We start from the raw sequence: 13598 nt of genomic DNA, 5'->3' as shown, positions 1-13598 counted from the left end.
TCCACTTTAGGCACATATGTTACATAAATCAAGAAAAAAATAATTTATATAAATAATGTGGCTCAAATATTTCCTTACAGTGTTAAAAATTAGTTTTGTGCAGTTCTGATTTCTTAATTGTAAAGGAAGTGGACCAGAAGGAGAACAGGCTTGTAGAGAAAACTGTTGGACGTCAGAGGACTACTTGAGTTTTTTTCCCCCTATGGAAAAGGAATAAGGAGGATTACAAGATTGTTCCTATCTGCAACAGAAGAAAGAATGATGAATGATAGAATCACAGAATCATAGAATGACTTGCGTTGGAAGGGATCTCAAAGACCACCTGATTCCTACCCCTTTGCCATGGGCAGGGACACCTTCTGCTGGACCAGTTTGTTCAAAGCCCCATCCAGCCTGGCCTTCAATCCTTTCAGGGTTGGGGAATCCACAACTTCTCTAGGTATCTTGTTCAAGTGACTCATCAGCCTCATAGAAAGGAATTTCTTCTGGGTATCTAATCTAAATCTACCCTCTTTTAGTCTTAAACCAATACCCCTTTCCTACACTCCCTGATATCCCCATCCTCATCTTTGTAGGCCCCTTTTAATATTGGGAGGCTGCTATAATGTCTCCTTTGAGCCTTCCCTTCTCCAAGCTGGACAACCCCAAATCCTTCAGCCTGTCTTTATAAAAGAGGTTATCCAACCCTCTGATCATTTTTTTGGTCCTCCTCTGTACCTCTTCTAACAGGTTCATGTCTTTCTTATGCTGGGAGGTGTTCTGCTCAAGAACAAAGATATCTTAGTAAATGACAGCCATTTCCATTGTTTCTTGTTTTTCTTTTTTCATTCAGTCAAAATGAAAACATTAAAAGTTGCAGAACATGGTTTTACACCTACACCTTGTATCTTCCATCTCATTCACCAGACAGGTGAGAGTTGCTTTCCGTCCTTGACATGTAGCAAGCAAGGCATTGTCTAGGGTTCCCAACTGCCATAAGCTCTTGTTAAAGAAAACAAAACCAAGCTGAGAAGGGAAAGCTACTCAAGCTGAGTAGTTGAAACTACTTGCCTAGGGGAATTTCTTGGTGTAGGAATAGGCATACAGCATATATTTTCATGTTACCTCTGTAAAGCACATCAAGATTTTCAGACTGAACAGTTAGGCAGTCTGCAACAATCTTCTTGTAATGCTGATTCTGTAATCCTCCCTCTCTGGATTTCTTTTCCTTGGATATCTTACACCAGACACAGCAAGACAAACAAAACTTAAAAGCACAGTACAAATTTCTATTGGATAATACAAGGAAAATAAGTGCCTGGAACTAATATCTTCTAAAACAAGTTTTAACTTGGCCACAAAGCCCAATAAGATAACAAATGAATCTCTGTGATCAGGTTGTCATCTCTCAAGTGGGAAGAAGTTGAACTCCATTGCTGCTAAGAATGCATTGATCACCATCATCCTGTTCTTTGAGGGCATTTTCTATTTTTTTGTATCCTTTTAGGTCGTTATTTTTCTTCTTAAGTCCTTGAGCTGCCAATAGGTGCTGTCTCAACTATTAAACTATTTTGTTCCCCAACATTTTTATTTCAAATAACTTTAGCATGTCTACTTTCTTATGCTACACTGACCATTTATTTATTTTTTTTTTTTCCCAGACAAAAAATGAGACAAGATTTTGCAGCTCTTCTACACCAAAATATGAAGCACAGGAACTAAAGCCTTGCGAGTGGTTAAAGATATCCTAAAGGGACTCTATATTGAGGCAGAAAAAATCATGTGGAAAGACAAAGAAAGGACCATCACTTATGGCTGCTTCTTCATGCACAGGAATAGCAAAGAGTTCCTGGTGAAGCATGCAGGTCTTTGGCCTACTAGCCAAAACAAGTCCTATGTTTAAAGCACCCATCTTAAGTCAGGAGAGATATAAAAACTTTGTTTATTGATCCACTTTCAGGGTGGTGAAAGTGGTGGAAATTAACAGAAAGTATCAGACCTCTTTGTAAAATTAACAGGGAAAATATGGACTGCAGAAAAATCTTCTCTTTACATTTAAACTTCCTAGTACAAATTCTGCATTATTCACTCAGTTGGATAGTAGGGCTGCTATTTAGGAGGATCTTGACATCCTGGAGAAATGGGCTGACATGAACCTGAAAAATGCTGCACCTGGACAGGATTAATCTCAATAGGATAAAAAACAATTTTGCAGAAAATTTTCTGAGCATCCTGGTGACAAGATTTTGAGCATGTGCCCTTGCAGCAAAGACCAACATCCTGGGCTGGATTAACAAGAGTACTGACAGCACGTAAAGGCAAATAGTACTTCCACTAATTTTTCACACTTATGAAATTGGAGCATGGTGTGCTTTCCAGTAACAGAAATAAAATATTGACATACCAGAGTACGTCCAGTGTAAGGCAATCAAATAATTAGGTGTACATTACAGGAGAGGATAAGCTGAGATAAGTGGCATTATTCAGTCTTAGGAGGATAAGGTTTACCAGAGATTGACCAGGATGCTTTTCTCCTAGTTGGATGGTATGGAGAAGATGGAGACAAAAAGTCTTCTTTAGAGTGCAAAACATTAGGACAATAGGAAACAGACACAATTTGTATAATGGTAAGTTTACAGTACAAGTAAGGAATTTTTTCTTGTCTGTGAAGTTGGTCAGATACATGAACGTGTTTCCTATATAGACTGTGAAATCTCCTTCCTTGGAGGTATTCAAAACTCATCTGAATACAGTCTTAAGTAATTTACTGTCTTGTTGAACTACAAGATTTCTGGAGGTCTCTTTAAACAGGTGTCATGTGTCGTCCCTCCGCCCCCCCCATCCTACCTTTCCACCAATTTTATGAGTCTATGACATTTTCCAGAGTGGAGTGTACTGGAATAAGTGGTGAGAGATTTAGAGGAGGCAGTAAGGCAATAAAGATGCCTAGCTTTAATAACTTTGTTTTAATTTCCAGTTTATCAATTTTTTTTTTCCATGTAAATTTAACAATCATCTTCTCCATATGCAATGGCTGTTAGACATAATCTCCCCACACTTCTCCATGATTTTTCAAACCTCTTACATGTAAATAAAATTCCTTAATTAATTTTCCATATCTAGAGTTCTTGTGAAAGCTTTCTCCTTTAGCCCTAGTCGAGTCTTACATAGCTTTTCAGAATATTCATACTTACTATGTGGGAGAAGAAGATCTATCTTAAGAGAAATATTATTCTGCAAGTTCTAGTAGCCTGGAAATGGAAAATCTGACTAAGTTCACTGTTGGCATCCATGTTGTCCCTCAAAAGATGTTAATGAGAAGATTGTTTTAAATCACACCAAAATAATTTTCAACTGTATTTTCTCAGTGCTGATCTTTATGGCAAATGTAATGTCATTTGGAATAGATCTCATTGTCACTTAGACTAGCAGTGTACATTAACCTTCTCTTCTACGAAACTAGGTGTTGGAAAAACATGACCTCTTGCTACTCAGCTTTGGAAAAAGATCAAAGGCAGAACCAATGATTCTTTCAAGTAAGACTATGAGAAATCTTATGTTTCCTTGATTGGTTTCCTTATTAACTTTATTTTTCTCACTTTACTTATATTGTTTTAATTCATTCTTGGCCCAGCATATGGCTGTTTGGTTCTTCTGTTCATGAGTGTTCAACACTCTGTCAAACAAGTAGAGGCTTTCCTGTCATAAGACATAAGCTACAGAAATATGCTAAAGAAATGGAGTATTCTTAAATTGCCTTAATTATTGGATTGTATTATTCCCATTAAATGTGAATGGCATTCCAGGTCATGCAGTTAAAATACTTGTCGGTAATCTGAGGGTGAACACACAAGTGAAGTGAAGCATCTACTTTTATTGTAGGCACTTCTGACATCTCTGACACAGTATTTCTTCAGTTTTACATCTGAGGCTACCCAGTATAGTAGAGGAAATAGGAGATAGTACAACATTAAAAGCTACTGATGACATATGTAGGAAGTAGGAACCTGACCAGAGGTCAAGTGGATCATGAAAAGTACTTGCCCCATGACTGTTACCCATAGAGAGGCTAGCTGGGTCTATGTAGTCCAACATTATCTGTCCCAGAACTATTCTTTAGCACAAAACTTCCCAAACTTTAATGTTAGTCCATAAACAACTTAAAACATCATTAGAGATAATCAAGCTAGAGTTAAATAAGTTAGTCTTGGATCTGGAAGTAGTATGTCTGTCTTTGTATATTCTTACACCTGACAGCTGAGAATCAGTTCTCATTAACCTCAGGCACTGTAGTGCATCAAAAAATCTGTATTGTCTATAGGAATCTGAACCGTGTCTTTTCTTCAAGCCATGCTAAAAATACAGAGCTTGTGGATTCCAATATCAAATTTCACCAGGAAAATGGCAGATTATCAAAATTAATTAGTTCAAAGCATACTACAGAAAAAAACACTAGCACTCACAATTGTTATTTTGAGGATTTATTCATATGTCAAATATGCATTTCATTAAGTTAGTACAGAGAACATCTCACCTGTCACAGAACATACCTCAAGCAAACAAACAAAAAAAAAGGTAAACAGTGAATACCCTGAACATGTAAGATGGCTTGGCTGAAGAAGAATTTATTAGAAACAAGAGAGATAAGGAGCCATAACCCAAATGTTGTAGGTTTGAAATAAAGCTTAAAAAGAAAAAAAAAAAAGTACAATCACATGTCGCTCTGAAAAATAAAGTGTGTTGTGGAGGTGAAGGCAAAATTCTTATGAGCTCTTATAAACATCCAAACCCAGCTGAATATACTTAAGAAAAAGATTGTCAGGTACATGGGTTTATGTTAATGATACATTTATTATAGTTATTTTTATTATCATTATTATTTATTATCATATCTTATCAATGTTTTATATTCCTGCTGCTGCTTCTACTTTTTTAATCCTATATTCTGCTTCAAAATAGTTTGATTTGTTTTAAAAAGCAACAAAGAAGGATATATTTTCTTCTTTTCCTCCACAAACATAGCTCTCTAAAGAGATACTGGTCTAACACCCAGAAGTAACACTACAGCCCTAGACTAATAAATCTAATCTAATTAATAAGGTTGTTTATATCACTGTAATAGTGTTGATTTCCTTTTAATACCCCTCTGTACAGAGAACTCACAGTCATTGCTTTCAGCACTCAGGTTTTCACTGTTTTGACTGCTGAATTTGAAACATAAATACGTAAAGGAGGACCTCCCTGCCCCCCCAACTCCCCTCCATTCAAAATTTGAGATTCCAATAGATTATTGTTTGATTCAACTTTACACTTCTGGATACAGTGTAAGTGACAAGACCAGCTTTCCAAAATATAATTTTGAAAGAATATCTAAAATTTTACATTAAAAAAAAATAATCTCCTGTTTTATAGAGAAACAGTTGCTCATAATCATACTGTCATAACATTAACAATCTTGAGTTTCACCTAAATCCTAAAACATCTTTGTGCTTTACATCATCTCATGTCTTTTTCCCTCTTTCTGTTTGTGTACTTACAAAGTTCTTAAAATATTTTTGAATTTTATCTCTTCAGAACATGTATAATGCATTCCTTCCCACAGTAAAATAAATGAACTGGACAACAAAAGGGTATATGAAATCATTGAAGAGATTATATCCTAAAATAAATCAGAATATTTTAAGAATAAAGTAATGAATCCATTTCATTATTTCTTGCAATGAGAACAGCAATCTGAGCATTGGGAAGTTCAGAATGTAATGCATCATGGACTTCCATATAGAGAGCAGAAAAGCAATTTTAATAAATAGGCAGATCATATAAAAATGATTTGTATCAATATCTATCAGTCTGAACTCTGACAGTACTGCACCCACTGTTTCCCCCAAAGTAGGCAATAATGAAAAAGTGTCTCTTCCATTTATGCATTAATTTCAGGACTGATTGCACCTAACCACATTGAATCTGTCCACATCCTTTTCAAGCATGGCAACTAATGATCACAGTTCCTGTCATGTAGATCAGTGCTTCAACATCCGGTTGGAAATTGTCAACTCTGCATACTACAAATCTATGTTCTGTCAATAATACAAATGGATAAGTAGGTAGGTGCAATTTCAGAACTCCTCTCATACTGCTTTAAGTTGTGCTGAGCCATTTTGTCAAATAATGCTCATAAATATGTTTGCCTAAGCTCAAAAATGTTTGCCTGCCTTTTCTTTTTAATGCATGCTATTACATTAATTATCATTTGTCAGCCTTATCTTGATTAAATTCAAAATTCTAATCCTGATCTCTGTGCATCTAACTAAGGAGACATTTTCTTTTAAAAAATACCTATTCATTCCAATTTTGTACTTTTCATAATGGTGCAACCTTTAGGTATGATATCCAAAACTAAAACACTGTGAAAACTTCAGAGTTATTTTCTGTCCTAGACTTTCAACAACTCATAAATAAGAAATGTTTTATGGATTGCCAGATCAAATGTAAACATTTTTGTATTTATTTCTCTTGCTTCTTCCATTAATGACTTCTTAATTCTAAAACATAATAAAAAAAACAGACATACACAAGGAGTAAATGCATGGAAGAAAAATGACAGAATAATCTGCACTTTAATTATTATACAGTACTTAAATGTTACAATGAAATAAAGGATGATCAATAAATTGCATGGTGTTAATCATGTCATATAAGGGACACTGCAGGCAATCTAGAAAAGGTCAATGATGATTTACTTACTGGTGCAAAAGTACACTTGGAAAGAAAATGCTAGCTTTTCTGAAGAAATACACATTCAAAAATGTATAGAAGGAGAATAAATGCTGTCAAATTAAACAAGGAGAGTACTTACAAACTAGGAATGGCAAAGTGATAATCATGCTGACATCAAAACATGTTCATGAAATACCATCTGCTGTTAAAAGTAGTAAGAGTTTTGTTAGTCATGAATATTTTGACAGATATGTCACACAGGTTTCACCTCTCCTCCAAATTTCCTTTTTATTAACCCAAAAGAACAAATGCAATAGAGACATTTTGGTAGTACAGTAAATGCATGTATACATGCATAAATATTTTGTTATATATATATATATATATATATATATATGCACTCAGAGTATTGTTGATGTGTTAGTGTATGTGATCTGACAGTTTGAATCTTTTATAACTTGTTTAATTTGTTAATCTCTTAGTTCAGATTTTAAGATATCCCCCATAGGAAACTTCCATTGGATTTCTATTTCCAAAAAGACATGGAAATCTGCAGTAGCTGCTTAAAATATGTTGATCTAAGCCTCATAACCACAGTGTGAAAAAAATTGATTTCAGGTCTTGGATTTTTCATGCAGAGAAGAGAGGTTTGTAAATGTATAAATTTTTTTTCTGAAAAAAAAAGTTCTCATTTCTATTCATTTCAATTTGCTGTATGTTTTGCTTCAGGCTATATCAATGGGACCCACTGCAAAAGCTGTCTAATAAACAGAACACTAATCCATTAATATATATAAAGAAATGTATAAATGGATCTATTATATATAATAAATTAATATTACTATAATCTATAATGTATATATGTATCTATATATATACACTTTCACTTTGTCCTTTTGAAGTCTGTATTGTGTTCATCTTATCCAGCAGCCAGACAACCATTTTTGCCTCTTGCTCATTCCCACCCCTGGCAGGATGGGGACAAAATAGAAGGAAAGCAAGACTCATGAATCAAGATAATGACAACTTAATAAAGAAAGCAAACCTTGTGCACACAAACAAAGCAAAAAGAGGAATTAATTTGGTGCTTCCCATCAGCAGGCAGATATTCAACTTTTTCCTGGCATTCAGGACCTTAGTGTAACTGTTGCTTGGGAAAACAAATGCCATAACTATAAACCTCCCCTCCTCCCTCTTCCCTTTTCTCCCCCCCCCATTTTACTTTCTCTGTGCTTTTTATGTTTGAGCGTGACATCATATGGTATACAATATTCCTTTAATCGCTTTGGGTCAGCTGTCTCATCTATGTCTCCTCCCAGATTCTTGCCCACCTGCTACATACTGATTTTGGTGGAGCATGGAGTGGAGAGGGAAAGTTTTAATGTTATACAAGCACTGCTCAGCAATATACAGGCACTGCTGTATTATCTACACAGTTTTAACCTCAAATACAAAGCACAACACCAAATGAAGAAAGTTAACTCCATTGTAGCCAAAACCAGTTCAAAGTCTCATTTCGTAGTGGCAGATATGTGGAAAGAGACAAGTTATATATTGCCCTCATCTTTCAAACCATTACCTTTTGCACAAAGAGAAAAATATTAGACTATAGATCAACAGTAAACCTAATACTGCTTAATACTGATAATACTGCAGCATGGAACAGTTGCCAGCTCTTGTCAGTTTGAACTAAACTTCAGCTGGTTATGGTAAGAAGAAAAGAACCAGAGAGTGTGGGAGAAGAAAGAGTACTGCTGCATTTGGTCAGGGGTAATGGGACAACATTATCGGGACTTACTGTCTAAATGACCTCCTATCTCTAAACAGCAGATAGAACCAATAGAACTATAGCTACATAAATAAATGTATACTTTGAATTAATATATTAACAATATAAATTAAATTTAAAATTGTTTCATGTGTGGAGAACTGTCTTTAACAGTACCATGGCTTTGCAGAACATAGTAAAAAGTGGGTGGTATTTGCACGTTTATACAAAAGGATAACAAAAAGTACTTTTCAGTAAGCCTTCATTATAAATTTTGGGACTATTTTTTTACGCCATCTGAAGTAATACTATCATGTCTGTTTGAGTTACATAGTCTTTCAAAAATATTTTCTTATCATTTATGTTTAACACATTTCTATTTATGATTCTGGAAATACTGTAGATCAAATGGAGCAACTGATGTTGTGATGACTACATAAGAATGAGCACAGTAGAGAGTAAAACTCCAGGATCACTTCTGTCTAGAGTCACACCTGTAAAATCTCAGTTTTGCAATGACAGAATAGGTCCCTCACATAATTTAATGCCAAAACAGGTAGGAAAGTAGAAGCACTGAACTTTCCAAGCAAATCAAGAATTCATTATTTTCTATCACATGTGCCTACTATGATACAGGAATGGTAATTCCATTACTATAATACCATGGTAATTCCATCTCCTACTGCCAAGCCACACACAGCTTAGTGGAGAACTAGTATCCCAGAATAAACTACAATAACAAAGTAGTTTGAGCAGTACAGAAAAATGATTATAAGATTAATCATTAAGATTGTATTACAACATAGATTTATACTTTACTCTTACTCTGTGGCAAAATATGATTATTCTCTCCGAAATTCCAGCTAAAGATGCTGGGATTGTATTTATATATATATAAATATATATTAATATTTATTTATTTATTTTTAAGAATAACAAATAAGTAAGTCATCATGGCATCATGGCATTTTTGAACAGACCATGTTCAATCAAGTATCTAAATCAAGTTGATTTTATCGCTGTTTAGACTATTTGTAACAATAAACATGTTGCAAGATAATAAAAAGGAATAAAAAATATAGATTGAATACAAAATTTTTAAAAAGAAAACAAAAAACATTACAAGAATATCAGAATGTCACAGGAAAGTGTTACTTGGTGTTATTTGCAAAAGGTTTCTGTGATTAGGTTTAGCAATTGTAAACATTTTTCTTTAATAATGTAAACACATTCCCAGAGGAAAAGTAGTAAAATTAATCCTTTAAAAAGAGGCTGGGGTTTTGTAAATATGAATATAATAAATTATTCTACTCATGGTTCCTTGCTTTCTTTAACATTCAAATAACTTTAAACACATGAAGTAGCTTACCTTCTTCCTCTGAAGGTGATTAAAGATAAATATAAAATATGCTCTATGAACTGTCACACAAACAAAATAATAGAAACAAGATTTTCAATAAGAGAAGAAGAAAAAAAGCTTTTCTATTATCAGTATTATGATAAATATATATAGTACTTTCCTCTAATGTAAAAGATTCAACAGTAGTAAACTTTTTCCACTCACTTAATATAAAGGCTGTGTAGAAACTTAGGTAGAGTTTAGAAATTGTAAGGCCTCTGGATTGTTATTTTTTTAGTGTGTGTGTTTTTGTGTGTGCATGTGATGTGTGCACTGATTTCTGTGATAGGAATGGAGTATACAGCTAGGTGATTCATTATCATACTGAAAACAATGGTTTGTCATTCTCATGTTTAGAAGCACAAAAGAAGAGATAAAGTTTGTATGTGCATTGCGAAGAGCTGAGCTTAAGAAAAAAAAAAATGAACAAAAACTATGTTAATGTTCAGAAATTCAAGCATCTTTGCTTACTAGAGAAAACCAGGCATTCCATTCCTCACTGAGATGGTGAATGAAGCAAGTGGTAAAACATTGTTTTATTTGCACAGATATGAGACATCAGACAAACAACAAATTTTCATTTAGAACCACAGAATTCATAACATTATTTTTTAGGTTAATCAACATTATAGTTAAATGAATCTCTCATGCACTACTGGAAGATACTTTGTTAAATTTTAAATTAAATCGTTTGGGTTCCAGTCACAGGATAGATGTTGAAATACAAAGTACAATGAAGGGGCTTCCCCTCTTCCCTTTAATGGGGTATAATTTACGGATGTTATTAAACTGAAAATGTTCTGTGTAGGCTGCTGTTGAAAATGCAGTAATCAAGTTTAAATTTAACTCACCTGTCTATATGACACTGTACTACTGCCATGTCTTCAGATACCTGATCAAATACATAATACAGTGCACATCCACAGAAGACCTACTGAAGAGCAGAAAACCTTCAATTACGGAACTTCAATTAAGGAAGGAACTGGAGAGAAACTACTGTATTGATGGAAGGAAACAGAATGGAGAAATTTAGTTTATTAAAGGTGTTGAAGAAAGGACAAATGTTCACTGCGAATCTGCAAATAAACTATTGGTATAGAGTGGAAAAATAGAATTAAATATATCTATACTGATGGACTTTTAAAAACGATGTAACAACTCTTGTTAATAGTAATTTAGAAGTAGGGAGACAGCCAAGTCCTCAGTGAGACCAACTGATCCAGAAAACAGTTTTCTGGACAGTGTTATTCAGTGTAAGTGAAGAAGAGAAAGTTTCTTCAGTGTAAGTGAAAAAATTTTACAGTTCACAGATCTACCCATCATAAAATTTTGAATTGACTTTGAAGTCTGAATTTTGCCTACTTGACAAAATTATGAATGGTTCAAGAAAGGTCCATTTCTATTCCCACTTTCATGTTTTCTTTTAGTGTGGAAGTCTACAAGAAGACAATACAAACAAAATGAGCGCAAACTTCTTAACACCTCTCTCATGATGCTCTCACATGCCCTTACCCCTCACAGTCATTTCATTCTGACATACTAAGCTGAATGATGGGAGGGAGACAGAACTTACTGGAAAAGCTGGAACCACTGGAAATCTGAAACTAAATAATCAAATGATAGAAAACCTCAAAAGCTATTTTAGAATAAGAAATATGAGAAAGGAACTTCTCTTTATATTACACAATTTATATCTGATAGAGTCAGTAGTGATATTTAAGCTTTTTAAATATTTGTTTGTAACTATATAACTATGCAATCTTGTCTGTGGAAAAGATTATACAGAGCTGTATGATGAAACAAAATATTACTTTATCAAGATATACTTTGTAGTTACATTCCCAACAAAATGCAAGGAGTGTCTGAGCCTGTTCCTGCCATCGGCAGGAGGCAGTGAAACTGCGTGCATGAGGTGCAAGCAGGTGGATGACCTGGTTCACATGGTGGCGGAGCTCAAGGAGGAGGTGGAGAGGTTGAGGGATATCAGGGAGTGTGAGAGGGAGATAGACTTGTGGAGCTACTCCCCGCAGGGCCTCAAGGAAAGGTATCGAGGTGAGACACCGCAAATGAGGGTGGACCCCCTGCCCTGTCGCAGTTGGGCAGAGGGAGGGGATCTGGGAGTTGAGGAGGAACGGAAACAGGTCCCTGCTCGACATCGCAGGCGATGCCCTCCCCTTCCGGCCCCACCTTCCCAGGTGCCCTTACGCAACAGGTTTGAGGCCCAGGAGCTTGAGAGACCGGTGGGTGAGGATGAGGTAGCAAGTGTTCCCAGGAGGATGCCTAGGGCGAGGAGGTCAACTCCACGCCTCAGGACTGCCTCCACCAAGAAAGACAGAAGGGTTATTGTTGTGGGAGACTCTCTTCTTAGGGGAACAGAGGGCCCTATTTGTCGGCCTGACCCTACCCGTAGGGAAGTCTGCTGTCTCCCTGGGGCCAGGGTCAAGGACGTTGCCAGGAAGCTTCTCAACCTCTGACTATTATCCTCTTTTGATAGTCCAGGCAGGTAGTGACGACATTGAAGAGAGAAGCCTGAAGGCTATCAAACGAGACTTTAGGGGGCTGGGACGGTTAGTGGATGGAGCAGGAGTGCAGGTGGTGTTTTCATCCATCCCTACAGTGGCAGGGAGGGGTACAGAGAGGACATGGAAAGCCCACCTGTTAAACACGTGGCTCAGGAGCTAGTGCCAATGCAGAAATCTTGGGATTTTCAACCATGGGGCACTTTACTCGGCACCCGGCCTGATGGCCGCAGACGGGTTCCTATCTTTTAGGGGAAAAAGGATCCTGGGCAAGGAGCTGGCAGGGCTCATTGAGAGGGCTTTAAACTAGGTAAGAAGGAGGATGGGGCTAAAGCAAGGATTGTTGGAGCTGGGCCAGGGGGAACAATAGCAAGGCCGGGGGATAAGGCAATGGCCCAGCTGAAGTGCATCTACACCAATGCACGCAGCATGGGTAACAAACAGGAGGAGCTGGAAGCCATCATGCAGCAGGCAGGCTACGACTTGGTTGCTATCACAGAGATGTGGTGGGACCAGTCTCATGACTGGAGTGCTGCAATGACTGGCTATAAGCTCTTTAGAAGGGACAGGCAGCACAGAAGGGGTGGTGGTGTGGCTCTCTATACTAGAGAGTCTTTCGATGTTGTAGAACTCGAGGCTGGGAATGACAAGGTTGAGTCCCTTTGGGTTAGGATCGGCAAGGACAACAAGGCTAGCATCCTGGTCGGGGTCTGTTATAGACCGCCGAACCAGGATGAGGAGATGGATGAGGAGTTGTACAGGCAGCTGACAGAAGTTGCGAAATCTTCAGCGCTTGTTCTTGTGGGGGACTTCAATTTCCCTGACACATCCTGGAAGCACAACACAGCCCAGAGAAAGCAATCTAGGAGGTTTCTGGAGAGTGTGGAAGACAGCTTCCTAACGCATCTGGTTAGTGAACCTACCAGGGGTGGTGCCCCGCTAGACCTTCTCTTCACAAACAGAGAAGGACTGGTGGAGGATGTGGTGGTCGGAAACTGTCTTGGGCAGAGTGACCATGAAATGGTGGAGTTCACTATTTTTGGCGAGGCCAGGAAGGGAACCAGTAAAACCGCTGTATTGGACTTCCGGAGGGCTGACTTTGTCCTGCTGAGGACACTGGTTGGTAGAGTCCCTTGGGAGGCGGTTCTGAAGGGCAGAGGAGTCCAGGAAGGCTGGGCACTCTTAAAGAGGCAAATCCTAATGGTGCAGGAGCGGT

At 37.0% G+C, this 13598-nt stretch overlaps 1 long non-coding RNA gene across 1 annotated transcript in view; it reads right to left on the bottom strand.

Moving 5' to 3' along the window:
* Positions 1–4476: 4476 nt before the first annotated feature.
* The window catches only part of LOC137851217 (uncharacterized), a 33415-nt gene continuing 24293 nt past the window's right edge, over positions 4477–13598 (bottom strand). The window contains exon 6 of the long non-coding RNA XR_011093077.1: positions 4477–10859. This is a non-coding gene — a long non-coding RNA (uncharacterized lncRNA). The remainder of the gene's footprint in view (positions 10860–13598) is intronic.

The sequence above is a fragment of the Anas acuta genome, chromosome 2, assembly GCF_963932015.1.
Source record: "Anas acuta chromosome 2, bAnaAcu1.1, whole genome shotgun sequence".
Taxonomy (NCBI): domain Eukaryota; kingdom Metazoa; phylum Chordata; class Aves; order Anseriformes; family Anatidae; genus Anas; species Anas acuta.
This window is presented reverse-complemented; position numbering and strand designations above follow the sequence as displayed.